General features: G+C 39.5%; 1 protein-coding gene and 1 long non-coding RNA gene across 5 annotated transcripts in view; one reads left to right on the top strand and one right to left on the bottom strand.

The window, feature by feature from the left end:
- pde6d (phosphodiesterase 6D, cGMP-specific, rod, delta) overlaps window positions 1-26588 on the bottom strand; it is a 191478-nt gene that overhangs the window by 30218 nt on the left and 134672 nt on the right. For 2 of the 4 annotated variants that reach the window (XR_011344211.1, XR_011344212.1), the window contains exons 6-7: window positions 19437-19587; window positions 9305-9392 (exon numbers count right to left, since the gene is read on the bottom strand). The gene's annotated coding sequence lies outside the window, so the exon portion shown is untranslated. The remainder of the gene's footprint in view (window positions 1-9304; window positions 9393-19436; window positions 19588-26588) is intronic. The other 2 variants (XR_011344213.1, XR_011344214.1) reach the window with 1 other exon arrangement.
- LOC138743036 (uncharacterized) lies at window positions 483-3159 on the top strand. Its single transcript, XR_011344611.1, has 3 exons — window positions 483-569; window positions 2714-2816; window positions 2922-3159. It is a non-coding gene; the product is annotated as an uncharacterized lncRNA (long non-coding RNA).

Raw genomic sequence — 26588 nt, 5'->3', positions numbered from 1 at the left:
ATTATGCGATTAAACATGCTAAATTCAATGAAAGTTAATCTAATGTGTCTCCAACTTCCTGCATGATACAGCAAATCTGAAATTATCTTTGTGTTCAGCTTAAAGTTCTCTATGAATATCCAAATTTTTTTTCAGGAGGCAAACATTTTGAAAAAAATTATCCAATGTAATTTAAGGACATCTTCAAACAAAAAGAATAAGAGTAAACAAATTATAAACTAAACATGAGAGATAAGTGTAAAGGGATACATAAATATCATCTAATGACTGGTTATTAATGAGAGAATTCAACCTTAACTTGTCACTATTGGTCTGGTTTACACATGAAGATTCAGAAATGGCAGAGTGTATTCTGTGGCAACTGCTTTGACTTTGGGAGCAGGTCAGACATAAAGATTAAGTGAAATATTCACTTTTGATACCTGGAATAGACCACAAATTTAATAATAATCTGTGTGTTAATTGATTTCTGTAGGAGCAACGTCAATAGAAAACCCAATTAAGTTGGACACTGTGCAAACCCAAAACTGCTCAAGACTGCCAAGGAACAGGATCTAACTGATCAAAAGGTTTGTGGTAACAATATTCTGGTACAGGTTGGTCACTGTAATATTGCCACTGTGTCAATAGAGAGCAAATTAATCTGCTGGATTTCCATATATTGAAGAATCAGAGTTCAAGGAGAGCAGTTAAGAAATAATAAAAACAAATGTTCCGATTCATTCCAATACTTACTAGTCAAGACAACTTCTATCTATACACAAAACTGTGGATTTTGAGTTTATGGAGCAGACTCCATGATCCAACTCTGCAATCAATAAAATGTTACCACAGTACGTGTGTTTCGTTCATTCTTCCAGATACATATTTTATATTACTAACACATTCATATTTGTTTGTCAATAGGCCATTTCATGTCATGTCTCCGCCTGGAGGCCGGCTACAAGAGCGGATCGAAAACTTAAAACTTACCTTTCAGACAGCAGCCCTAAAAGGTTGATCCAGTGTCAGATTCATATTGAGAGGCACCTCAAAGCACCCTCCGAATCCGATGGAGCCGGGGCGACTGGTGCCATTGCGCCACCCTTCATAAATTCATGGCAGAGCAATGGCCGGCTTCCCTACCCATAATCCTCTATGCAGCTGAAACTGCTCTGTGTTTCCCAGAACAGTTCCAGCTGTGTGGGGAATTATGGGTAGGGAAGACGGCTATTGCTCTGGCATGTTTTAAGCCACAGAGAGTGGCCCCGAAGGCCGAAGCAGCCTGATGAGGCTGTCACAACCCACACCAGCCACCCCCTGACCGCTCCCGCCAGCTGGCTCTGCAGCAACAGCTCCCGCCGGCCCTCACTGCCCCAACGGCTCCCATCAACGCCCACTCCCCCAACAGCTCCTGTGGCCCCTGCTGCCCCATCAGCTCCTGCTGGCCCCCGCTGCCCTGATGGCTCCCACTGGCCCCCGCTGTCCCGATGACTCCCAATGGCTCCTGACAGCCCCTGCTGCCCTGACGGCCCCCACTGCCCCCCAATGCCCCGACAGCTCCCAATGGATCCTGCCAGTACCCAATGCCCTGACAGCTCATGGCTCCTGTTGCCCAGATGGTTCCTGTGGCCCCCACTGCCCTGTCAGCTCTTACAAGCCCCCACTGCCCCAATAGCTCCCACCAGCCCCCTGCTACCCCAACGGCTCCCAATGGCTCCTTCCAGCCCCCGCTGCCTCAATGGCTCCCAAATGGCTCCCACTGGTCCCTACTGCCCCAAAAGCTCCCAATGGCTCCTGATAGCCCCAGCTGACCAGACGGCTCCCGCTGACCCCTGCTGCTCCAATGGCTCCTGCCAGCCCCCACTGCCCCCTGATGGCTCCCACCCGCCACCCCTGCCTTGAAAGGGTTATGGAGGGAGGGGGATGAGTGGGCAAATGGGTCGCGGGTAGATGGCATCATCAGCCCACCTCTAACCAGCCACTTGCAGCTGCTGTACATTCAAGTCAGGTGGTGGATTATCCTTCCTTGAGAAGCCATTCGGAGAGGTAAATCTTTAGGCGCAAGGGTGAAGAATCTCTGACTTTACAGACGGGCGTTTTCCTTGCCTGACAATGAAGATTTTGCTTTCTGAACACCTTTGGTTATATTTTACGAATTTTAGGCTGCTGATCACGAAAATCACCTTAAATATTTCCTATCTTGTACCAAATTTTAGATATAACCTCTTATTGTAACTTCCTGCATACAAAACCATGAGGTGCAACATGTCATTGAAAATTCATTTTGCAAATTCCTATCTGATCTTGGTGCTGTCAGTGAAGAGCATGGTGAAAGGTTTCACTAGGACATTGTGAACATGGAAAAGCGGCATCAGAGCAACTGGAATTCATCAATGCAAGCTGACTATTGTTGGACACTGACACAAGAGGCATCAGATGCTGAGTACAAATGAAAATCAATGGCAAAATATTTTTAAGTCAGTTGAACTAATGCAATGTTTAACGTTATGTGATGAAACATGCTAAATTTAATAAAAGTTAATTTAATGTTTCCCCAACTTCCTAAGTGATACAGGAAATCTGAAATTATCTTTGTGTTCAGCTTGAAGTTGTCTATCATAATCATCATTTTTTTTCAGGAACCAAACCTTTTGAAAAAAATTTGATGTCTAATGTAATTAAACTGGATCTTCTGATTTTTTTTTCATGGGCATGACATTAAACAAAGCAGGATGAGAGAGAAAATCTGATGAGTCTCAAATTACCAGCAGCGGAGGAAAGGTGAATGTCATCTCTCTAAGAGTGAAAGCAAATATTATTTGTGACATGGCATGGTGAGTTCTACTTTTTTTGTGAAAATCATGTTTATTTTACTGTAAGATCATGCTTTTTCTTTGGTTCCTTTTTACGGAGAGCTGTAAAATTAAATACTGTTCCAGGGGATGCTGGTTCCAAGGTTAAACCAGGAGAAGAAGAGGTGTTGGAAGCCCTCTTGTGGTGAAATCAAGCAATAACGCCCACCAATTTCCTTTTCACTCACCGCAGCCAAAGATTCAAAACCATTGACAAATTATTTTGCCTGAAAGTAAAGCATCGAAATGTAAAATGATAAAAGACTGTATGTTCAAAGAAGCAATGGCTGACATAAACTCTGTCAAGGATCCACTTAATGTGCAGTAATGCGACTGGTTATTCTCATAACTAAATAAAATCAGATTGACAGCACTTCTTCCTCCGAAAGTTTGCTCATTATTTCTTAGACAGCCACTTTGGATAAAGGGTGACTTACTTCCACTCCCAAGGCCAGTTTCAGAACTGCAGTTTTTCAACTAAATGAAGCAGGTGGTGGCCAACATTGTGCAGTGGTTCTCTCTGTCTCCAGTCACACAGAACAATTATGTGTTCTCGATGTGTGGACCCCAGGTTGTCAGTATTATCCCAGATATTCTCTATTTGAACTGGTCAAAAAGGTAATGAGAACATTCTTGAACTTCTTCCCATAACTCAGCTTGGAACAGGCTGTCTATTTCATGGATTTGGGTCAGGGATGCGAGCAAAAGCGACTGACAGAGTATTAACTCAAACACTAATATGTTGTTGGTTCATATGCACTTGTAGTGAATTTGGATGATTTTGCTTCTGATCGAGTGGGAAACAAATCACTCACAACGATTACCCTTCCAGAACCAAGGTTGCCAATCGTCAGTGGTCAAACTGCACGAAGCTGGCGGCATTTTCCTTTCCGACGTCTTGCAGGCTGAGCTCCAAGCCATCATCCACACTTCCAGTGAAGTGCTGTAAATGTTAGGCCTCACACTTAACATCTGTAAGACACCCACCTGCACCACATTGACATAGTTGATGGATGTGACCATTTCCCATGTTTGGGAAGTACCGCTCAATCGAGGCAAACATTGTTAATGAAATTTACCAACACTTTCAATACACAAGCAGAACATTTGCTCAATGAAGAAAAGAGGTATTTGAAGATAAAAACCTTAGACCTGGGACAAAACAAACAGGCAATGGGCAGACAGGAAGCACTTCAGGGCACTGGAAAGATAGGAGCATCACTGAGTTCACTGAAAGGATGAAAAAGAAATCAACACCAGCTGCTAATGTCATTCATGCAAGGATAGCAAACCTCCCTGCATTTGTCATTGGATCCTGTTGACCCTTTCACTCTGATCAGCAAGAGACTGAAATGATTGTCCATTAGGCACAATTTCAGCTATCAACATACAAAAATGTAATTTCGTGATTATAAAGATTATTCACGAAAGTCCTGAACTTTTTGTCTTTAACAAAGCAATCATTCATAATTTGAACTCAGTTCTGGAATTTTATGCCCTTGGTGTACACAGGAAAAGGCAGTTTTCCAGGACTTCAACCTCCACAGAAGGATTATTACCACAATGAATATGGGTAGCCTTTGAAGTGCTATCTAACAGTAGTCTGGAAAACTTGACCAGAGATTGGTATTTTGACAATGTTTAATGAAGTCCTCGAATCAAAGTTATTTATAGGATCTGAATGGGCAGAGTGGGGAATGTAATCTGATTCTCACTAGAATCAATAATATTCTATTAATGCAATGCTAGACTGTTTCTTATACCTTCAACAAATCACACACCAGCTTTTAGATGGATAATGACTCCTTTGGGTCATAATAGAACAGGATCAGTGAAAGATTGGTCTGGTAGTGCCTAACATTATAAATGCATCTACATTTGTAATGTGGCATCTGTTGCATGCTCCAAAACATCAGTATTGATGAGATCATTTGTTTGGTTGCAGTGAGCGTCCTCCAGTTGGAAATTGAGAATGCAGATCATAACATTAGCCATCATTGTCTTTCTGAAGATCAATACTGCAGTGAACGCCTTCTCTTTATTTTGCATGGCTGGATAGCCAATTGAAGGCCACAAAGGATTTGCATCAGTATCATTTAAGATGTAATAAATGCAAATAGGTATTGACATCACTGCATTGTTGTGCATATGTACACAGTGAAAGAAGATACAAACACACCTTCCCAGCCCTTTGTGCTTCCTGGATGTTAAGACCCACACGCACATACACTACACTGGCAGAGAAGATGGGATGGAGGTGAATTATAGCTGCCAGAAATAATGCAATGATCCAATCTCTTCCATTGAGACGATGAAAATGTGATAGAGTGTGTCTGAAAAACTCATGGTTAAACACATTAACTTTAATTTACAAACATGAAACAATGTGTCTCAAGTTAAGACTCAAACACTTGAAGAGCAGCACACATGCAGATCATGAAGTATAAGCCTTGGAAAAATTAAATTGAGGACAAACAGATGTAATACAAAGTCTGCAACATTGGTTTTTGTGGTTAGGTAGGTGTGAAGTGATCATCAGGCCAAATAACATTGTTGAAATTGAGCATTATACGCAGGCGCTGGAAATTTGAAATAAAATGCAGGAAATGTGGGAAAGCTCAACAGGGAAAGAACCATCTGCGGAATGAGAGACAGAATCAACATTTCAGGTCTGAGACCATTCCTGTGCTTCCTAAACCCCCTTCACATTCAAAAATGATCAAGAGCATTAACAATAGAAAGAAGACCATGTGGGAATGATGGAACTAGTAGCAACAGTTCCAGATGGAGGGGAAGGTTTCAACATTATCACTTTGAACTGCTCTATGGATAGAGTGAGTGGCAGACTCCAGCCCAAATGTGTTTATTGATGCTCAGTCATGTTGTTCAATAGGTTTACATGGGAGAGTTGCTCCCCTAAGACCCCTGTGAAGTCATGATGTCTTGCTGGGAGTTCATATTTCCCTCTGCAAGAAGCCTGACTGTCTCTGCATGCCCTCTGCATGTTAATGATGCTATAACTGGGAACAACAGCTTTGTATAAATTCTCTGAAGTCAGCAAAGTGAACTTTGCTGGTACTATACCATCCCTGGCGATTACTGCAACTTGATATGTCCACAGAAATGATCACTTATAGAGATAAACTATTAGACATAAGAAATCATCCCCTTTGGTCGCAATGTAAAAATGAAAGCTTCCAGAAAGTGAAAATTCAAAACTAAATCATACAACTTCTAGGCAACCAAATGTCTGATTTGCCTGTGCCTCTGGCACACCTACATCTTCCAACACAGTGCTCCCAAGTGCTAGCAACATGGTTGAATATTGTCTGGAAGTCATATCGTGTATTGTCTGGAAGTCATATCGTGTAGTTTGGAATTTTTACTTTTTGGATGCTTTTGTTTTTACATTGTAACCCAGTGGATCTCAACCTTTTTCTTTCCACTCATAAATCCACTTTAAGTATTCCCTACGCCATCAGTGCTCTGTGATTAGTGAGGGATTACTTAAGGTGGTGTGTGAATGAGAAGGAAAAGTTGAGAATCACTGCTCTAGACCCAAATGTTACTGAAATATTTTGCTTAAGAAAAATTGTCATTGGCCCATTTCCTTTGGAGTTATGAAACCCTGCACATAATGAGTCAATTAGGTACGATTAAAACAGTGGTTTTCAACCTTTTTCTTTCCACCCACATACCACGTTAAGCAATCCCTTAGAGAACCTATGGCACAGGGAATACTTAAAAGTGGTATGTGGTATGGAAAGAAAAAGGTTGAGAATCACTGTTGTAACCAAATAAAGGGATTGATGGTTAATGGAAAATGGCTGAATTGTATGTGAAATATTTCAGGTGTCTTTTGATGGGTGACATGAAGCGCTCTTGAAAACAGAAGGCTTGGATCTGGACTGCATCACTTCAACCAGTAACTATCAAGACTGCCTGGGTGACATAAAAAAAAGAGAAGACCCTGGCATTGAGGAGAGTGTTATCTGTCTTCCTGCTATATCATATTTTCTTCTTTGGCTTGGCTTCGCGGACGAAGATTTATGGAGGGGGTAAAAAGTCCACGTCAGCTGCAGGCTCGTTTGTGGCTGACCAGTCCGATGCGGGACAGGCAGACACGATTGCAGCGGTTGCAAGGGAAAATTGGTTGGTTGGGGTTGGGTGTTGGGTTTTTCCTCCTTTGCCTTTTGTCAGTGAGGTGGGCTCTGCGGTCTTCTTCAAAGGAGGCTGCTGCCCGCCAAACTGTGAGGCGCCAAGATGCACGGTTTGAGGCGTTATCAGCCCACTGGCGGTGGTCAATGTGGCAGGCACCAAGAGATTTCTTTAGGCAGTCCTTGTACCTTTTCTTTGGTGCACCTCTGTCACGGTGGCCAGTGGAGAGCTCGCCATATAATACGATCTTGGGAAGGCGATGGTCCTCCATTCTGGAGACGTGACCCATCCAGCGCAGCTGGATCTTCAGCAGCGTGGACTCGATGCTGTCGACCTCTGCCATCTCGAGTACCTCGACGTTAGGGGTGTGAGCGCTCCAATGGATGTTGAGGATGGAGCGGAGACAACGCTGGTGGAAGCGTTCTAGGAGCCGTAGGTGGTGCCGGTAGAGGACCCATGATTCGGAGCCGAACAGGAGTGTCATATACTGCTCAGAATAATGCAGAAGCAATATGTATAAAAATTTTATATGAGTGCCACCTGTAATTAATGTGTTCCTGTATAAAGACATATCAAAGGTTCAAAAGTTCTTTTTTTGTGTCACACAATAATTCATTGAAAATGTAATATATATGTAATATTTTGTGCATAGAATACCATTTCATCGGATGCAAGGATCGACAATGAGATAGACAACAGACTCGCCAAGGCAAATAGCGCCTTTGGAAGACTACACAAAAGAGTCGGGAAAAACAACCAACTGAAAAACCTCACAAAGATAAGCGTATACAGAGCCGTTGTCATACCCACACTCCTGTTCGGCTCCGAATCATGGGTCCTCTACCGGCACCACCTACGGCTCCTAGAACGCTTCCACCAGTGTTGTCTCCGCTCCATCCTCAACATCCATTGGAGCGCTTACATCTCTAACGTCGAAGTACTCGAGATGGCAGAGGTCGACAGCATCGAGTCCACGCTGCTGAAGATCCAGCTGCGCTGGATGGGTCACGTCTCCAGAATGGAGGACCATCGCCTTCCCAAGATCGTGTTATATGGCGAGCTCTCCACTGGCCACCGAGACAGAGGTGCACCAAAGAAGAGGTACAAGGACTGCCTAAAGAAATCTCTTGGTGCCTGCCACATTGACCACCGCCAGTGGGCTGATAACGCCTCAAACCGTGCATCTTGGCGCCTCACAGTTTGGCGGGCAGCAACCTCCTCTGAAGAAGACCGCAGAGCCCACCTCACTGACAAAAGGCAAAGGAGGAAAAACCCAACACCCAACCCCAACCCACCAATTTTCCCCTGCAACCGCTGCAATCGTGTCTGCCTGTCCTGCATCGGACTTGTCAGCCACAAACGAGCCTGCAGCTGACATGGACTTTTTACCCCCTCCATAAATCTTCGTCCGCGAAGCCAAGCCAAAAGAAGAAATATCAGTGATGGGACTAAGAGATTCCCTCAGCAATAAGGTAAGGGCACGTACAGGGCAATCAACAACATGTACAATATATTGGATACAATGTAGAAAAATGTGACTGGAGACTAAAGGTACTCAAACCATTGGAAGATGGGACATGATGGTCAGAAACACCCAGTATAAGTGTCATTGTTGATCATTATTTACACAAGCAGTTTGAAAGGGATTCTGAAATGCAATCTCAAAGTTTGTACATGAAGTCAAATGGACAGGAATAAGTAACAGAGAGGAAGGTTCCATCAAATATTGATAGATTTTCACTAAGTTTGAAAGAGCATATATAAAAAAAATTGATATTAGATGATGTATTTGGGGAAAGGAAGGTCAAAGAGGATACCTACTCCAGGACAAACAGCATAAACTGATTAAATTAACCAAAAGATCTCAATAGAGAACCAAACTCACCAAACAAAAGAGGATTGCTGTTAAAACTAATAGAAGTGTCATTTCAATGTTATAAGACATTGAAGCAGAATTGGCTATTCAGCCCATCAAGTTTTCCCCACCATTTAATCATGAGCTGATCCATTTTCCCACTCAGCCCCACTGCCTTTGATGTCGCAGCTAATCAAGAACATTTCAATCTCTGCTTTATATACAGCAATGGAGGGGGACGTCACGTGATAACATAGAGCCAGAACAAGAGATCTGGCTCCTTCAAGAAAAAGTTTAAAAAAGACCCGAAAATCAAAGTATTTACTCTAAAAAATAATAAGGAAGAAGAGGGAACTCCCCTGGAATGTGAAAAAATGCCACTCAAAAAGGACAGAGAAGTAGAAGAGAAAAACAAAGATGGAAAAGAATTACAGCTGGAAGAAAAAGAAGGGCCTACCTTGCAGATGAGACCAGGAGCTAGAGTGGGACCGGCTCTCTGTCCAAAATGAGCTCCCCAATTTGGCACTCAGTGGCTTGTGGTGTCCCTGTAAGAGAAGGGATGCCCAGATGAACTGGTGGAAGGAATTATGCGAACAAGGAATCACGCATGCGTGAACATTTGCAGAAGGGAGCCCTGGCTGAATGGCTCACAAAATTGGTGAGTCAGGACCCAGAATCAACCAGGAGAATGGCAATGATACAAATTATTAAGGAAACTGAAGGATATATGAAGAAGAGGAAGAAGAAAGGCAAGAAGAATTAGAAGAGGATATTATACAGGGAGAAGAAGGGGAAGAACAGTTGGAAGAGGAAGAGGAAAGGGTTAGGTTGAAACTTTTATCACCTACAGCTATTAAAGATCCTTTAACTATTATAATGGAAGAATTAAAGTTGGTAAGGAAAAATATTAAACAGTCTGAGGTTAAATTTGAAACCAAAATGGATGGGAAGATAGACAAGTATATGGACTGATTAAAGAAGTTCAAATACTAGTATAATGTAGTAGATGAAAGAGTTAAAGTACTGGAACAGGAGAACTGAAATTTTAAAGATAGACTGGATGATCTCTCCAAACGATTTGCATGTTAAAGAGAAAAATGAAAAAATACTTGCAAAAACAATGTCAAGGTTATCAGTATTAAAGAAGGAAAGGAGGAGGGAGATATGATTAAAGAAAGGAGGGGGAAGATATGATTAAAGAAAGGAGGGAGAAGATGTGATTAAGGGAATGAAGGGGAAGATGTGATTAAGGAAAGGGGGGGAGATATGATTAAGTTTATGCAGGGATGGATCCCTTAGATTTTTGGGCATGAACATTTTAAAGATGGTATCGAGATTGAACCTGCCCTTAGGGTTTCACGATCTAAACCCCCTTCGGAACAGAATCCAAGGCCTATAACAGTGAAATTTATTCAATATCAAGAAAAAGTTTTGGAGTTAGCGGCAAAACGAGCCAAAGAGAGAAAATTGCCGCTGGAAATAGAAGGCATCTATCCTCATATTAGTTTGGAATTATTGAAAAAAATCCTCATATTAGTTTGGAATTATTGAAAAAATGTAAAAGTTTTAATCCAATTAAGAATATTCTGTGGAAGAAAGGTTATACTTTTGCACAATGTTTTCCAGCTACTTTGAAGATATTTCCACAAGGTCAACAAAGTCAGACTTTCTGGAATACAGATCACGCATGACAATTTGTGGAAAAACTACCAGATTTATGTCAAGTAGAAATTGGCAAGAATGATACTTGAAATGAAAGTTATATTGTGGGGTTAGTAATTGATTGTTAGTTTGATTTTCTTTTACAGATGGAAAATTTCTTGGGGGAGCCGGAGTGATAGAGAAACTGATTGCAACTGAGTTACTGAGTCACTGAGCTACAGTTGTAGCTTCACATTTTAATACCAAGGCTAGAGTAGTTGCTACATTAAAAATTTACATTAAAAAATTACCTATTTTGATTTAAAAAGTTGTTCTAGACCCATTTGGTAGGTTTGTTCTTATTAATTGTCAATTTTTATCAGAAAAATGGACACTGAAGAATATCTACAACCTAACTTTGATGATCATAAGTTGATACAAGAGACTTTTGTTCAATTGAGTGAGGTAAATGATAATATTTTGTAGGGGGGGAATTTTAACTTTTGTTTAGACCCTTTTCTGGGCAAGTCAACAAGAACAGTGGGAAATTCAAAATCGCAAAAGCTAACACTGTTATTAAAAAAGGATTTTAATCTGATAGGTGTCTGGAGGAAGTAATACCCGATGGAGAGAGATTATTCATTTTACTCTAATCACCATGGCACATATTCTAGGATAGATATGTTCTTAATGTCAGCTAAACTACATGGTAGAGTACAGCAAATCCAATATATACCCAGGCTTATTTCAGATCAATCCCCATTATATATAGTGCTAAATTTAGAGGATAAAAGGGCAATAGCTTATCGCTGAAGATTTTAATAACATACTATTGAAACGAGAAGAATTTTGTCAATTTATTATAGATCAAATAAAACAGTTTTTTGATATTTAATGATAGTTCAATGGATAATAACTTCATCCTTTGGGACACACTTAAGGCTTATATTCATGGTCAAATAATGTTTTTCCTCTAAAATTAAAATAGAACATATGATCCAAGTTGATAATTTGGAAAAAGAGATTCTATTCTTGGCGAAAGAATTACACAAATATCTGTCGGAAGATAGGAAGAGCATTTTATTGAATAAGAAGTTACAATATAACACTTTATAGTCATCTAGAATAGAAAAATTGCTTTAAAATAGTAAACAAAGATTTTATGAATTGGGAGAATGAGCAAACAAGATCCTAGTTTGGCAATTGTAAAAAGAACGAGAATCTAAAGTAATTACATCTATTCGGCCTGATAAAAATTTCTGTTTCATATAATCCTCAAGATATAAATGACTCTTTTAAACAATTTTATACTAAACTATATTAATCAGAATCAAGGAATGATGAAGATAGAATTGATCAATTTCTAGATCTAGTTAATTTAGCTCAACTGGATCAGGAGGAGCAGAAGATTTTGGGAACACCGTTCTCAGTTGCGAAAGTTGCAAAAGCAATAACTTCATTACAGAATAATAAGTCTCCAGGAGATGATGGCTTTATTTCTGAATTCTATAAGGAATTTAAAGATGTATTGATCCCAGTTTTTATGAAGACCAGACAGGAACTTTACCAGATTCTTTTAGAACTGCTATTATTTCAAGAAAAGGTTAAGATCCATTAATAATATCATCTTATAGGCCAAATTCTCTACTAAACATTAATTACAAAATTTTATCTAAATTATTAGCGAATAGATTATAAAATTTCTTACCAAGATTGATTCATAGAGATCAAACAGGATTTATTAAATACAAAAAAATCAGCAGATAATATGACCAGACTGATTAGTTTGATCCTCTTAGTTCAAAACAAGGACAATCCAAGTGTTGCAGTAGCACTTGATGCAGAAAAAAACTTTTGAAATGGGTGAGTGTAGTTTTCTTTTTAAAACACTTGCAAAATTTGGGTTAGGTCCAACATTTATAAAGTGGATAAAAGCACTGTATTTTGATCCAAAGGCAAAGGTGGTGACGAATGTGGTTATGTCTGATTTTATTTATTTGACAAGATCAACTAAACAAGGTTTACCGCTGTCCCCTGCCCTCTTTGTACTAGTAATAGAACCTTTAGCCGGACTAATTCGGTCTGATCCAAATATTAAAGGCGTTAAAACTGTCCTAGATGAACACAAATTAAGAATATTTGCAGATGATGTGATTGTTTATTTAACTGGCCCGGAAGAATCATTGGGCTAATTTACAAATAAGACGAGATCAAAATGGCAGAATATTGGGATCCAAAGTAAATTGGGACAAGAGCAAAGTGGTGCCATTGAAATTTAGAGATTTTTCTGCCTGAAGAAGGAATCAAATATTGAGGTGTAAGAATTAATCCATGGTTAGATACTTTATACAAGATCAATTTTGGACCATTATTTAAAACAATTAAAGATGATCTAAAACGATAGATGGAATTACCTATTACTTTGATAGGCAGGGTGAATTGTATCAAAATGAACATCTTTCCTAGAATCCAATACTTATTTCAATCCTATTATTATTCCTAAAAAATTTTTAAGGACTTAAATAAAATCATCAGAAAGTTTTTGTGGAAAGGTAAGATATCCAGGATCTCCATTGAAAAGCTTACTCGGAGATATGAACTAAGTGGTTTTCAATTACCTAATTTTGAGTATTACATTGCTATGCAATTTAGATTTCTCTCTTTTTTTGAAGAGGGAGTAAAAGTTGCTTGGGTAAATGTCAAACTGTATAAAATATATGAACAAAATTCTGAAGAAATATTATAACCAAGGCTTATTGACAGAGGAATCAGATACACCAATATCATGACATTTGATGTGAATATGGCATAAAGTGCATAAAATAACAGGATTGTAAGGATATGGTTTAGCTAATATGCCGATAGTATAAAACAGATTGATACCCTTTACGATGAATAACAAAATTTTATAGAATGGTCAAAAAAGGTATAAAGGTTATTAAAGATTGTTTTCAGGATGGGCAATTGGTATCATTTGACCAGTTAAAAACTAGATATGGATTATCAAATAAAATTATTTTTGGATATTTCCAATTGAAGGCTTTCTTACGAGATAATCTATCTATTCCAGCCTTAAGACCACCTGGATGCATCCCCGATCCAAACACTGGCACCTCCTGGACTACATCCTGGTGCGAGAAAGTGACAAACAAGATGTGCTCCACACCAGGGTCATGCCTAGCGCGGAATGCCACACTGACCACCGGCTGGTTCGCTGCAAGCTCAACCTTCACTTCAAGCCAAAGCCCAGGAACAGTAAAGCCTCCAGAAAGAGGTTCAATGTTGGAAACCTCCAGTCAGACGAAGCGAGAGGAAACTTCCAGGCAAACCTCAAAGCAAAGCTCGACGTTGCAACCCGCCTCACGGACCCGTCCCCTGAAACCCTCTGGGATCAGTTGAAGACTACCATACTGCAATCCACTGAAGAGGTACTGGGCTTCTCCTCCAGGAAAAACAAGGACTGGTTTGACGAAAACAGCCAGGAAATCCAGGAGCTGCTGGCAAAGAAGCGAGCTGCCCACCAGGCTCACCTTACAAAGCCGTCCTGTCCAGAGAAGAAACAAGCCTTCCGTCGCGCATGCAGCCATCTTCAGCGCAAACTCCGGGAGATCCAAAATGAGTGGTGGACTAGCCTCGCCAAACGAACACAGCTCAGCGCGGACATTGGCGACTTCAGGGGTTTCTACGAGGCTCTAAAGGCTGTGTACGGCCCCTCACCCCAAGTCCAAAGCCCGCTGCGCAGCTCAGACGGCAAAGTCCTCCTCAGCGACAAGATCTCCATCCTCAACCGATGGTCAGAACACTTCCAATCTCTTTTCAGTGCCAACCGCTCAGTCCAAGATTCCGCCCTGCTCCAGCTCCCTCAACAGCCCCTAAGGCTAGAGCTGGATGAGGTTCCCACCCTGGATGAGACATATAAGGCAATTGAACAACTGAAAAGTGGCAAAGCAGCAGGTATGGATGGAATCCCCCCAGAAGTCTGGAAGGCAGGCGGCAAAACTCTGCATGCCAAACTGCATGAGTTTTTCAAGCTTTGTTGGGACCAAGGTAAACTGCCTCAGGATCTTCGTGATGCCACCATCATCACCCTGTACAAAAACAAAGGCGAGAAATCAGACTGCTCAAACTACAGGGGAATCACGTTGCTCTCCATTGCAGGCAAAATCTTCGCTAGGATTCTACTAAATAGAATAATACCTAGTGTCGCCGAGAATATTCTCCCAGAATCACAGTGCGGCTTTCGCGCAAACAGAGGAACCACTGACATGGTCTTTGCCCTCAGACAGCTCCAAGAAAAGTGCAGGAACAAAACAAAGGACTCTACATCACCTTTGTTGACCTCACCAAAGCCTTCGACACCGTGAGCAGGAAAGGGCTTTGGCAAATACCAGAGCGCATCGGATGTCCCCCAAAGTTCCTCAACATGATTATCCAACTGCACGAAAACCAACAAGGTCGGGTCAGATACAACAATGAGCTCTCTGAACCCTTCTCCATTAACAATGGCGTGAAGCAAGGCTGTGTTCTCGCACCAACCCTCTTTTCAATCTTCTTCAGCATGATGCTGAACCAAGCCATGAAAGACCCCAACAATGAAGACGCTGTTTACATCCGGTACCGCACGGATGGCAGTCTCTTCAATCTGAGGCGCCTGCAAGCTCACACAAAGACACAAGAGAAACTTGTCCGTGAACTACTCTTTGCAGATGATGCCGCTTTAGTTGCCCATTCAGAGCCAGCTCTTCAGCGGTCAACCAGTTTACCTATCTCGGCTGCACCATTTCATCAGATGCAAGGATCGACAATGAGATAGACAACAGACTCGCCAAGGCAAATAGCGCCTTTGGAAGACTACACAAAAGAGTCTGGAAAAACAACCAACTGAAAAACCTCACAAAGATAAGCGTATACAGAGCCGTTGTCATACCCACACTCCTGTTCGGCTCCGAATCATGGGTCCTCTACCGGCACCACCTACGGCTCCTAGAACGCTTCCACCAGCGTTGTCTCCGCTCCATCCTCAACATCCATTGGAGCGCTTACACCCCTAACGTCGAAGTACTCGAGATGGCAGAGGTCGACAGCATCGAGTCCACGCTGCTGAAGATCCAGCTGCGCTGGATGGGTCACGTCTCCAGAATGGAGGACCATCGCCTTCCCAAGATCGTATTATATGGCGAGCTCTCCACTGGCCACCGTGACAGAGGTGCACCAAAGAAAAGGTACAAGGACTGCCTAAAGAAATCTCTTGGTGCCTGCCACATTGACCACCGCCAGTGGGCTGATATCGCCTCAAACCGTGCATCTTGGCGCCTCACAGTTTGGCGGGCAGCAACCTCCTTTGAAGAAGACCGCAGAGCCCACCTCACTGACAAAAGGCAAAGGAGGAAAAACCCAACACCCAACCCCAACCAACCAATTTTCCCTTGCAACCGCTGCAATCGTGTCTGCCTGTCCCGCATCGGACTTGTCAGCCACAAACGAGCCTGCAGCTGACGTGGACTTTTTACCCCCTCCATAAATCTTCGTCCGCGAAGCCAAGCCAAAGAAAAAGAACCTTCGAAAGATGATTGAAATGTAGTTACCAATCCATATTTGAAATATTTTATATCAATTATGCATTTGATCATTTTAAAAGGAACTAATAAGAAAGATTCATTTAAATTTAAACATAGATGGGAAATTGATTTAGACCAGATTATTGCTGATAAAAAATGGACCCAGATATGTTTTGATAGTATGCAAGGCATTATTAACATTTGATATAGAATAGTTAAGTATAATTTCTTGCACCAGTTATATTTAACACCTCAAAAACTTAATAAATTAAAATCTGAACTGTCTGACATATTTTTTTGATGTAAGCAAGATGTGGGTACTTTATACACTCAACGAGGTTCTGCCCCAAATTAAATTTCTTTTGGACTAATTTATTGGATTTTCTGCCACAGATAATAGGGATCCCACTTCTGCAAGATTCTTTGTTAGTTCTACTTGGTGATTTTGCAATGATTGAGCTGAGAGTTCACCTACAGTATTTTCAGAGGGATTTTTTGAAAATTGCTAAAAAGTGTATTGCAACTACATGGAAGTTAGAAGCAAATTTAACTATTGATCAATGGCATACTGAAATGAGAAGCTGCATACCTTTGGAGAAAGTTACTTATAATCTACGAAATAAATATAGCCACTTTTTGAAAATTTGGTTTCCTTATATGCAAAAGATTGGGGTGATTACTTTATGAATTATTTTATGAATTACTTTATGAATTTTTTTAGAGATAGTTTGTCAATTCCTGACCTAACCTTCACCTTGTAGTATTATATATTATTTTTAGTATTGTTAAGAATGTATAATTAGTTTTTCATATATATTTAACAGGTTTTTTTTAACTAGAATTAGAAGTTTTATAATAGAATATATTTGTTCTATAATTTTAGTAATGTGACCCCCATAATAATGTGACCTGTGAGTTTTGTTTATATAAGAATAATTTTTTTTAAAAATGTTGTTAATTTATTATGTACGTTTTCTTAATCTTTCTTTTCTTAAACTCTTTTTTTTTCTTTCTATTCTTTGGGGGGTTTATATTTTCTGTGGGAGGGGTAAAGATATGTATCAAAAATAAATTCTTTTGCAATATGTACAATGATATATGTGTGTTGATACATAAAAAATAAGAACTTCAAAAAAGAAATACATGCAATGGTCTGGCCTCCACAATCACCTGTATCAACCAATTCCACAGGTTTACCACCCTCTGGTAAATTCCTATGCATCTCTGTTCTCAGTGGACACCCTTTAAACCTGAAGTTGTGCCCTCTTGTCCACAACTCTCCTGCCATGGGAAACAACCTTTCAACATCTACTCTGTCCATGCCTTTAAACATTCAAAATAATGAAACATTCTCCTAAATTCCAATGAATACAGGCCAATCCTGAGAAGTTATGTTAAATTTATATGGAGCATTTGTCACACAAAGGGTCTTCATCCTGAAATGTTAACTTGGATTCTGTTCCCACGGATGCTACCTGACCCATGAGTGTTTTCAGCATTTTCTGTTCATATTCCAAACTTCCAGGACCCCAAGTTCTTGTTTATTGTGTACATTAGTTAGACCTATCTATAGCTCAGGTCAACAAATTTTGAATATTGATATAACATGATGAAAGAAGATTCAAAAGAGATTTACCAGTTGGCTAGAATTGAGAAAGTGTGTCTGTCTGGGGGGGATTTTTGATAATTTTTTAATAAAAAAAATTAATCATACAGCACATGATCCCGTGACACCCAATTACACCCAATTAACCCACAATATACGGTACATTTTGAATGGTGGGTAGAAACCAGAGCCTCCAGGGAAAACCCATGCAGACATGTAGAGAATGTACCAATTCCTTACAGACAGCATGGGATTCAAACCCTGGTCCCGATCGCTGGCGCTGTAACAGCGTTGTGCTAACCGCTATACTAACCATGCCACCTTTTTCTCTTCCAAAGTTCAGACTGAGTAGTGGTTTAGAAATCATGAAGCAAGTTGAAAGGGTGGACATGCAGAGCAAGTTTACATGCTCTTGATCCAAAATTAGGGACATAAATATGGGATAGTAATTCATAAATCTAGTGAAGAATGCTCGAGAAACATGACTCTGTGAGGTGAGAAGGTGGAACTGTGTGAATATGGAGAGTGATAGGGATGTTTTTAAATGGAAAATTATGATGGAAAAATAAAGAGACTTTGATAGGGGTAGATAAATTAAATAGATGGAGGCCACTCATGTGAATCAAACTCCAGATGGCATGTTTCTGTACAATTCTATGCAACATAATGCTTACATGTTATGTTGTCTTTTTGATTTGTCTCTTAGATTTTAACTTCAATATTTAGCCACACTTGATCTTCCAAACATAGCATTTTGCCAATCTTTGACCCCCCCCACAAGATTCTTCAGTTACAGAACAAGACACCTTTTGTCAGTCTTCACCCCCCCCCCACAAGATTCTTTAGTAACAGAACAAGACACCTTTTGCCAGTCTTTAACCCCCCCCCCCAACCCCGCCCCCCCGCAAGATTCTTCAGTAACAGAACAAGACACCTTTTGTCAATCTTTGGCCTTCCTCTTGCTGCTTTTCAAATTGGGCAGGAACCACATTTACACACTAAGTATTGTAGAGGATTTGCCCGAGGCTCTCCCACTAATATTCACCACACATCTGCTTTTTAGGTCTATGAAGCAGGCAGCAAGAAAACTCCAAACACATCACTTAAAAGCACAGAGGAAGCTGTAATGTTGCCCAGAATACTGAAGTGCATCATTTAGAATAGCAAGGGCCAGTTGAAATGTTTAAATAGAAGTAGACAAATTTGTTTCATATGGCTCTTCAATCCTTTTTATTTTAATTTTATACATTAGTGATGTTTTCTTTATGTCACGGATAATTCTTACATTGTGGACAATTGATTTGATCAAGGCAAATACACAGATTTGACTTGGTAAAACATTTCTCTCAATAATGATTAAGATGATGACATAAATGCCCAGAATATATGCAGAGTGTAACCAACCATATCTTGGCATAAAAGTTCATTCATTGTATAAATCATCAATAGTTAAACAAATGCACCCATTTCCACAATTAATGTAGAATTGTTCAAATAATACAACATGGAACCTAGAAATCTTTCTTTTTCCATTTTGTTGTCTTAAATTTATGAAGCTTTGGTTTCTTGCCATTGCTGGTAAGAGCAGTACAGTTCTGACATATATCAATCAAAATATCAATATTCTAATATAATCATTTGAATTCAGCACAGATGAGTCAGCAGGACAATGCCAAATATCTCCGTCCATTGTACAAACTGAAAACAATGTAGGTCAATGACTAGAAAGACAAAGACATTTCTTTTAATTTAATCACTGAATTTTCACTTTTTTCTGAACTTACCTCAGTTTATCGCTTCACCCCAAAACTGCTTCAAAGGATAAGTTCCAGATTTTCAAAGAAATGCCTTTATTTTTCTGTTTATTCCTTCTGTGCTGTGTTCAGAATTTTCCATTCAGTTTACATATTATACTTTTGACTGTCGCCTCTCTGTCTGAATGTCAAAAAAGATTTCAAGATTACAACTTTGTACGAGGACACTACCAAAAGCAAGAATACATTCATTATAGATAGAACTTACTGATGAATCTAAACATATTTTCATTGTAAAATAGCAAAGAATGATTTTTAAAAACTGTGGATTTTGAATTGTTTAGCATTTTGCAATAATTGATAATTTATCTGGGATATTGTGGCTCTGCTCTCTAGGAGAAATCTATGCTATTACATTGAGAATCTCACATCTTCCACCCCATTATAATTTCTTATGGAACATTCCATGAGCATTACTCAGGAATTGTGCCAGAAAGAATTCAAGACACGGATGGCCAAATTTTTTGGTTGTGGGCCACATACAGAAAAATATAAGGAGTCACGGGCCAAACAATACTAATCCCACAGTTTTCAACTGCCATTGGCTCCTTTAACAGGCCGTTTAAATTCTGTACAGAGCCAACGACAGTCAGACTAGGTGGTTGGACACTGCAGGGGAGCGCTTAGACATTACTTCCCACTTCCTGCACGTCCACACCAGTAGCTCTGGCAACGCCGCCTTTTTTTTTCTAACCAGCCACTTAAAAATGGGCAAAGGGCTGCAGTTGGCCTTGGGGTCGGAGTTTAGCCAACCCTGGTTCAAGGGATAAGGAAGTCTTATTTTAAACTGTAGGCTGTAACACAGCTAGGGGCTGCAGGGGGAATTACGTATTTTTCAAAAGCGGCGCATCCCCCCCACCCCCACCGGTCTGACAATGTCTCCACCCCGCGCCGGTCTGATGCCACCGCCTCCCCCACCCCAGTCCAACGCCACCCCCTCCCCAGCTCCGACTCTGCTGAAAAATCAATGCGGCCCACTATTCAACTACTGACTCAGCATCTGGGGTGTGTCGTGGCATCTTTTTTATGCGCTCACTCCCCCTAATATTAGAACCTGACTTAAGAAGCTGGATAAAGAGCAATATTATTAGATCATAAATACATGAAGTAACAAGTTAATGACATGAGGCTTCTTCCTCAGGATGAAACATGATAGAGTGTTGTATATAGACAACTTGTATTTCTTCTTGTTTGTGTTTTTGAGAGCAGGTTTATGTCAACCTTCAGACAACTGTGGTGGAATCATGGGATGCTTCCTATCTCACAACTCAATTATGGTTTTTTGACTGCAGGCACGTAATGACACAATCAGAGAATTTTGCTGCTACGCATGCAGTCTAAAAAAGGAATGTGCAGAAATTTTGAGTTAATTCCTGCACCGTGATTTATCCTGCAGGACCCCAACAACTTTTTGGAGGAAGCTGCAGTGTAAATCGTACCGGAAAAATTCATTGTTGGTCATTCATTCTCCTGCACGTCCAACCACCGGGACTGTGGCACTCAGGTACTTGCAGTCTAAAAAGGCACCCGGTATGAACGACCACACGGGCAGTAATCATGTTAATTTTTACCATGATTTTTCTGACATTACAGTCTAAAAAACCATAAATGGAGGATGGAAGAAGCTTCAAGTGGTGTTTATTTGACAGATCCTGCTCTTTATCAGCATCACATGTGAGAACATCAGAGGTTGTAAAATATGATTGACGATGCTGAAAATCTGACATGAAAGCAGAAAAAGGTGGAAATACTCAACAGGTCAGAGAGCAATTGTCGAGCAAGAAATAGATTTGATACTTAAGGGTGATTCAACTGAAATATTGACTGATTTTCTATCCACAGATACTGCCTGACCTATTGAATGGTTCTGTTTTTGTTACAGTAATGTCATTTTATTTTGGTTTTAATTATGTTAAATGTTTAGAGGATTGCAATCATGATGTTTTGGATTTAAGTTGAATGGTATTTAATAAAAATCCGACCTAGACATGAAAGTAAAACACAGAAACTGCGGATACTGAACTCTTGAGCAAAGAAATGACGGAGGAACTCACAGGTCAAACAGTATCCATGACAAGAAATAAGCAGCCAACGTTTCAATAAAGGTCATCATCTTGATAAAGGGTTTCAACTCAAACTGTTGACTGACATTTCTACCCAAAGTACACTCTACTTTGCTGAATCCCTCCAGCAATTTCTTGTCTACTCTCGGCACAAAAGCATTAAGAGGGGAATTTCCACAGAGATGCAGCCTTATAATTGTTTTATTTTTCCTTTTGCACTTGGGCAGAAGTCAGCATCAAAACACATCACCTAACATGATGTGAGCCCAAAAGGATTCCAAGTCTATTTATGAAAATTAAAGGAAAATCAGTCATCTTCAAAGCAGGCACGCCACTCTTCAGATCCAATTTTCTTTAGTGCAGCTGGCTCTTGCCCCCAATTGTACAGTTCGGGTGAAAAGCATTAATAATATCTTCCAGGCTGCAAAAAGGTTGCAGCAAAGGGCATCTAAGTTGAGATGTAAGATTACCGATGTGTGTGATGAAGACATGTTATAGAAACTGAAAGCTTGCACTGGGGAATAATATGCTTGGAAGTGAGTTTACAAAACCAGTTATTGTTCTCAAGTTGAGAGAAATGGAAATAGGTCTAAGAATCCTTGGAGTGGCTCATCCCAGATCAACTACTGAGGTACATCCACTTGGGAGCTCTCCAATCACAAAAAAAAGGGTTGCTTCACATGCCTGTGTTTAGCAGCACATATTCCCTTTCCTGCTGCAATTTATGGCAGAACTAGCCTGTTCCAGTGGTACAACAGTGGCTGCAACTCACCCCACAATCTGAAGCCATGAGAGAAACTTGATATGGCTGCAGTAACTGTGATTGAAAGGATACATGGGGCAGGGAGATGGAGTGTCCATGATTTAACTAATAAATAAATTAAATAAAAAATATAAAAGACATTGAAATTATTCATGCTTGTTCCACCGAGTAGGATGCCCTACATCAATATGGCAGCCCAATGAACCTTTAGCATTAGGCAGCCTTTGAGCATACATTGCCTCCTTCTGAGAAGGAGAGATGAAGAACCCCCTTACACTGGTGCCAAGAAGTTGACCCTTCCACCCAGTCACAAATCAATAATTTCTTTTTAAAGAGCTGCCCATCAGAAAACTAAACCCATTATTGGTTGTTGCAATTCACACACTGGAAATATAAAAGAATAACGAAGAGGATTAGTGTGGCTGGTCTGCATAGACATGGTGTCCTGAGGGGTATGGTTCAGTGCTGTTTACCTGGCCTAACACTGAATTAATATCCCTGTAACATCTTGTGCAAGTGATGATGGTGTTTGACTTGATCATCTTGCCTCATTTGTTTTAATTTCTCACTGTAATTTGCAACTTCTGTAAATAACTCGCCGTTCCACATGCATTGATGTGAGCCCTGCACCTGTCTGGGATGTTGTTTTTATAAATGAGAAATCATCCCCTACACAATTTCATTTCAAAACTGCCAGTGCAGTCTGTGAACTGCTAAGTGGCTGAATTTGTACATCTGCCAAAGTTATGTCGGGTGTGCATCAGAAAGGCCATGGGCTTCTTTTGGCTGTTGATGTTACAAGAAGCATAGAAATTGAAGTGGTGTGTTGAAAATTTAAATCCAGAATGCTTAAGGGAAGGGAGCTGAATGTAGGAACTGAATTGACAAGGGAGGCAGTGTGCTGATAAATATTCGTCAAATTCAAGAGAGAGTTGAAAAGTGTCTGAAGAAAAAAAATGTAAAATGATACAATTGAAGGAAATGGCTCTTGGATACTGAGACATTCTGTATTTTCACTGTTGCAATTGTCATTGGTAGTTGCAAGAATATTCAGATCTAGAGAACACTGATTATATGCCAGTCTCCCCCTCCTGATCCACTAATGTCAGCATCTTAAGATAACATGGGATACCTTTTGGTGAATGAAACCATGAAAACCATTCAGTCCCGAGAGAGTACCTGGCCAAGTACTTAGATCCTGTGCTGACCAACTGGCCAATATTTTCATGGATATTTTCAGTATCTCACATCGACAGGGCATGGTACTCACCTGTTTCCAACAGGCCTCAATTGTACCAGAGCCCAAGAAGAGTGTGGTAATCTGCTTAAATGACAAATGTGGCACTCACGTCCACAATGATGAAGTGTTTTGAGATGCTGGTGTTGAAACAGATAAGCTCCTGTCTAAGTGGCAACATGGATCCGTTCCAATTTGCCCACCGCAACACCAGGTCTACAGCCATCTCACTGATTCTACCAAAAAGTCAATTTGCAAACAAAGCAAAAAATGTTTGTTATTAATTTATATTTATGGTGTTGTTTTCGATTGGCAGAGAATAACTAGTAAACCTGCTCTTGATATCATTGTGCTAATTAGTTAACTATGTGCATTTGCTGGTGTTGTGCATTTTGTAGTGGACCTCTGAAACAGAGGCTACTGCTGAGCACAGTGTACTCTACTTCATTCCAATGATTGGCAAAGGAAATCGTTGACCTGCCAAAGGAAATTGGCAGGTCAATTGTCCTGATTCAGATTTCAGATTCATTATCGAAGTGCATATGTGATATCACATACGACCCTGAGATTCTTTTTCCTACGGGCAAGGCAAAATGACTACTTATTGGCAGTGGGGGGAAAAAATGACTCAATGTACACATGTACACAAATATAAACAAACTGACTGTGCAATACAGAGAGAAAGAAAATCAATAAAATGCAAAATTAAGAGTCCTTGAATGAGTCCCTGATTTAGTTGTTTTTTTAAATTTTTTTTTATTTTTCACACTGAACCATATCAACTAAAATACATACAAACATTTCCCTCTTAAATATACACAGTGGCATTTTCTCCCCTTTTTTCCTCCCTATCTCCCCTCCCCTCCTTCCCACCCCCCTCCAAAACCAATAAACGTTCAATGTATACAATACAATTAAAACATTAAACAATGTCATCACACAGTTAAAATAAACAAGAAAAAATGTGTCATCTACTTTTACACACTGGATCAAGTCAATTTGTCTTCTTATCTTTTTAGGGGGTGGAGGTCCGAGGCAAGCCCTCTCTGTTATGTTCCATGTATGGTTCCCAAATAATGTGACTTTATTTTTTAAATTATATGTTATTTTTTCCAATGGAATGCATTTATTCATTTCCATGTACCTTTGCTGTATTCTCAAGCTCTCTTCTGATTTCCAAGTTGACATTATACATTTCTTTGCTACAGCTAAGGCTGTCATAATAAATCTTTTTTACGCTTCATCCAGTTTGAGGCCTAATTCTTTACTTCTTATATTACTTAGAAGAAAGATCTCTGGATTTTTTGGTATGTTGTTTTTGTGATTTTATTTAGTACCTGATTTAGATCTTCCCAAAACTTTTTCACTTTCTCACATGCCCAAATTGCATGTACTGTTGTTCCCATTTCCTTCTTACAGCGAAAACATCTATCTAATAATGTTGGATTCCATTTTTTTAACTTTTGGGGCGTGATATATAACCTGTGTAACCAATTATACTGTATCATGCATAACCTTGTGTTTATTATATTCTTCAAAGTTCCAGAACATAACTTTTCTCATGTTTCATTTTTTATCTTTATGTTTAAATTTTTTTCCCACTTTTTTTTGGGTTTATAGCTTATTTCATCATTTTCCTTCTCTTGCAGCTTGATGTACATGTTTGTTATAAATCTTTTAATTATCATTGTGTCTGTAATCACATACTTAAAACTGCTTCCTTCTGGTAATCTCAGTCTGTTTCCCAATTTATCTTTAAGTAGGCTTTCAGTTGATGGTATGCAAACATTGTACCATGAGTCATTCCATATTTGTATTTCATGTGTTCAAATGATAATAAATTATTTCCCAAAAAACAATTTTCTATTCTTTTAATTCTTTTTCTCTCCCATTCTCTAAAGGAAAGGTTGTCTATTGTAAAAGGGATTAACTGATTTTGCATCAATAATAATTTTGGTATTTGGTAATTTGTTTTTTTCCTTTTTAAGTGAATCTTCTTCCATATATTGAGTAAATGATGCAATACTGGTGAGCTTTTATATCATACCAGCTTTTCATCCCACTTATAAAGTATATGTTCCGGTACCTTCTCCCCTATTTTATCTAGCTCTATCTTAGTCCAATCTGATTTTTCCCTTGTCTTATAAAAATCTGATAAATACCTTAATTGTGCTGCTCTATAATAATTTTTAAAGTTTGGTAACTGCAAACCACCTTAGTTGTACGTCTCTGTTAATTTATCTAAAGCTATCCTTGGTTTCCCCCCCTTCTATAAAAATTTCCTTATTATTCTCTTTAGTTCATTAAAGAATTTCTCTGTTAAGGGATTTGGTAACGATTGAAATAAGTATTGTATCCTTGGGAAGACAGTCATTTTAATGCAAATTACCCTCCCTATCAACATTAGCGGTAATTCCTTCCAATGTTCTAGATCTTCTTGAAATTTCTTTATTAGTGGCTGATAATTTAATTTGTACAAGTGTCTTAAAATATTATCTAACCTAATACCTAGGTACCGGATTGCTTGTGTTTGCCATTTAAATGGTGATTCTTTTTTAAATTCTGTATAATCCGCATTACTCATTGGCATCACTTCACTTTTATTTGAATTGATCTTATACCTTGATATTTCTCCATATTCCTTCAATTACTTTTATTCTTTTATTGATATTTCTTGTTCTGTTAAGTATACTATGATGTCATTTGCAAATAAACTGATTTTATACTCCTTATTTTTAATCCCTTTTATTTTATTTTCTGTTCTTATCAGTTCTGCCAATGGTTCCATTGCTAAAGCGAACAGTGAGGGGGATAATGGACATCCCTGCCTTGTTGACCTACTTAATTTAACTTGGTTCGATACATATCCATTTACTGTTACCTTCGCCAATGGTCCATTATACAATGCTTTAATTCAATTAATATATTTTTCTGGTAGATTGAACCTCTGTAATACTTTGAATAAATAATTCCAATCTACCCTGTCAAAGACTTTTTCAACGTCTAAAGCAACAGCCACTGTTGGCTTCTTATTTCCTTGAACTGCATGAATTAGATTA

The sequence above is a fragment of the Narcine bancroftii genome, chromosome 9, assembly GCF_036971445.1.
Source record: "Narcine bancroftii isolate sNarBan1 chromosome 9, sNarBan1.hap1, whole genome shotgun sequence".
NCBI lineage: Eukaryota > Metazoa > Chordata > Chondrichthyes > Torpediniformes > Narcinidae > Narcine > Narcine bancroftii.
This window is presented reverse-complemented; position numbering and strand designations above follow the sequence as displayed.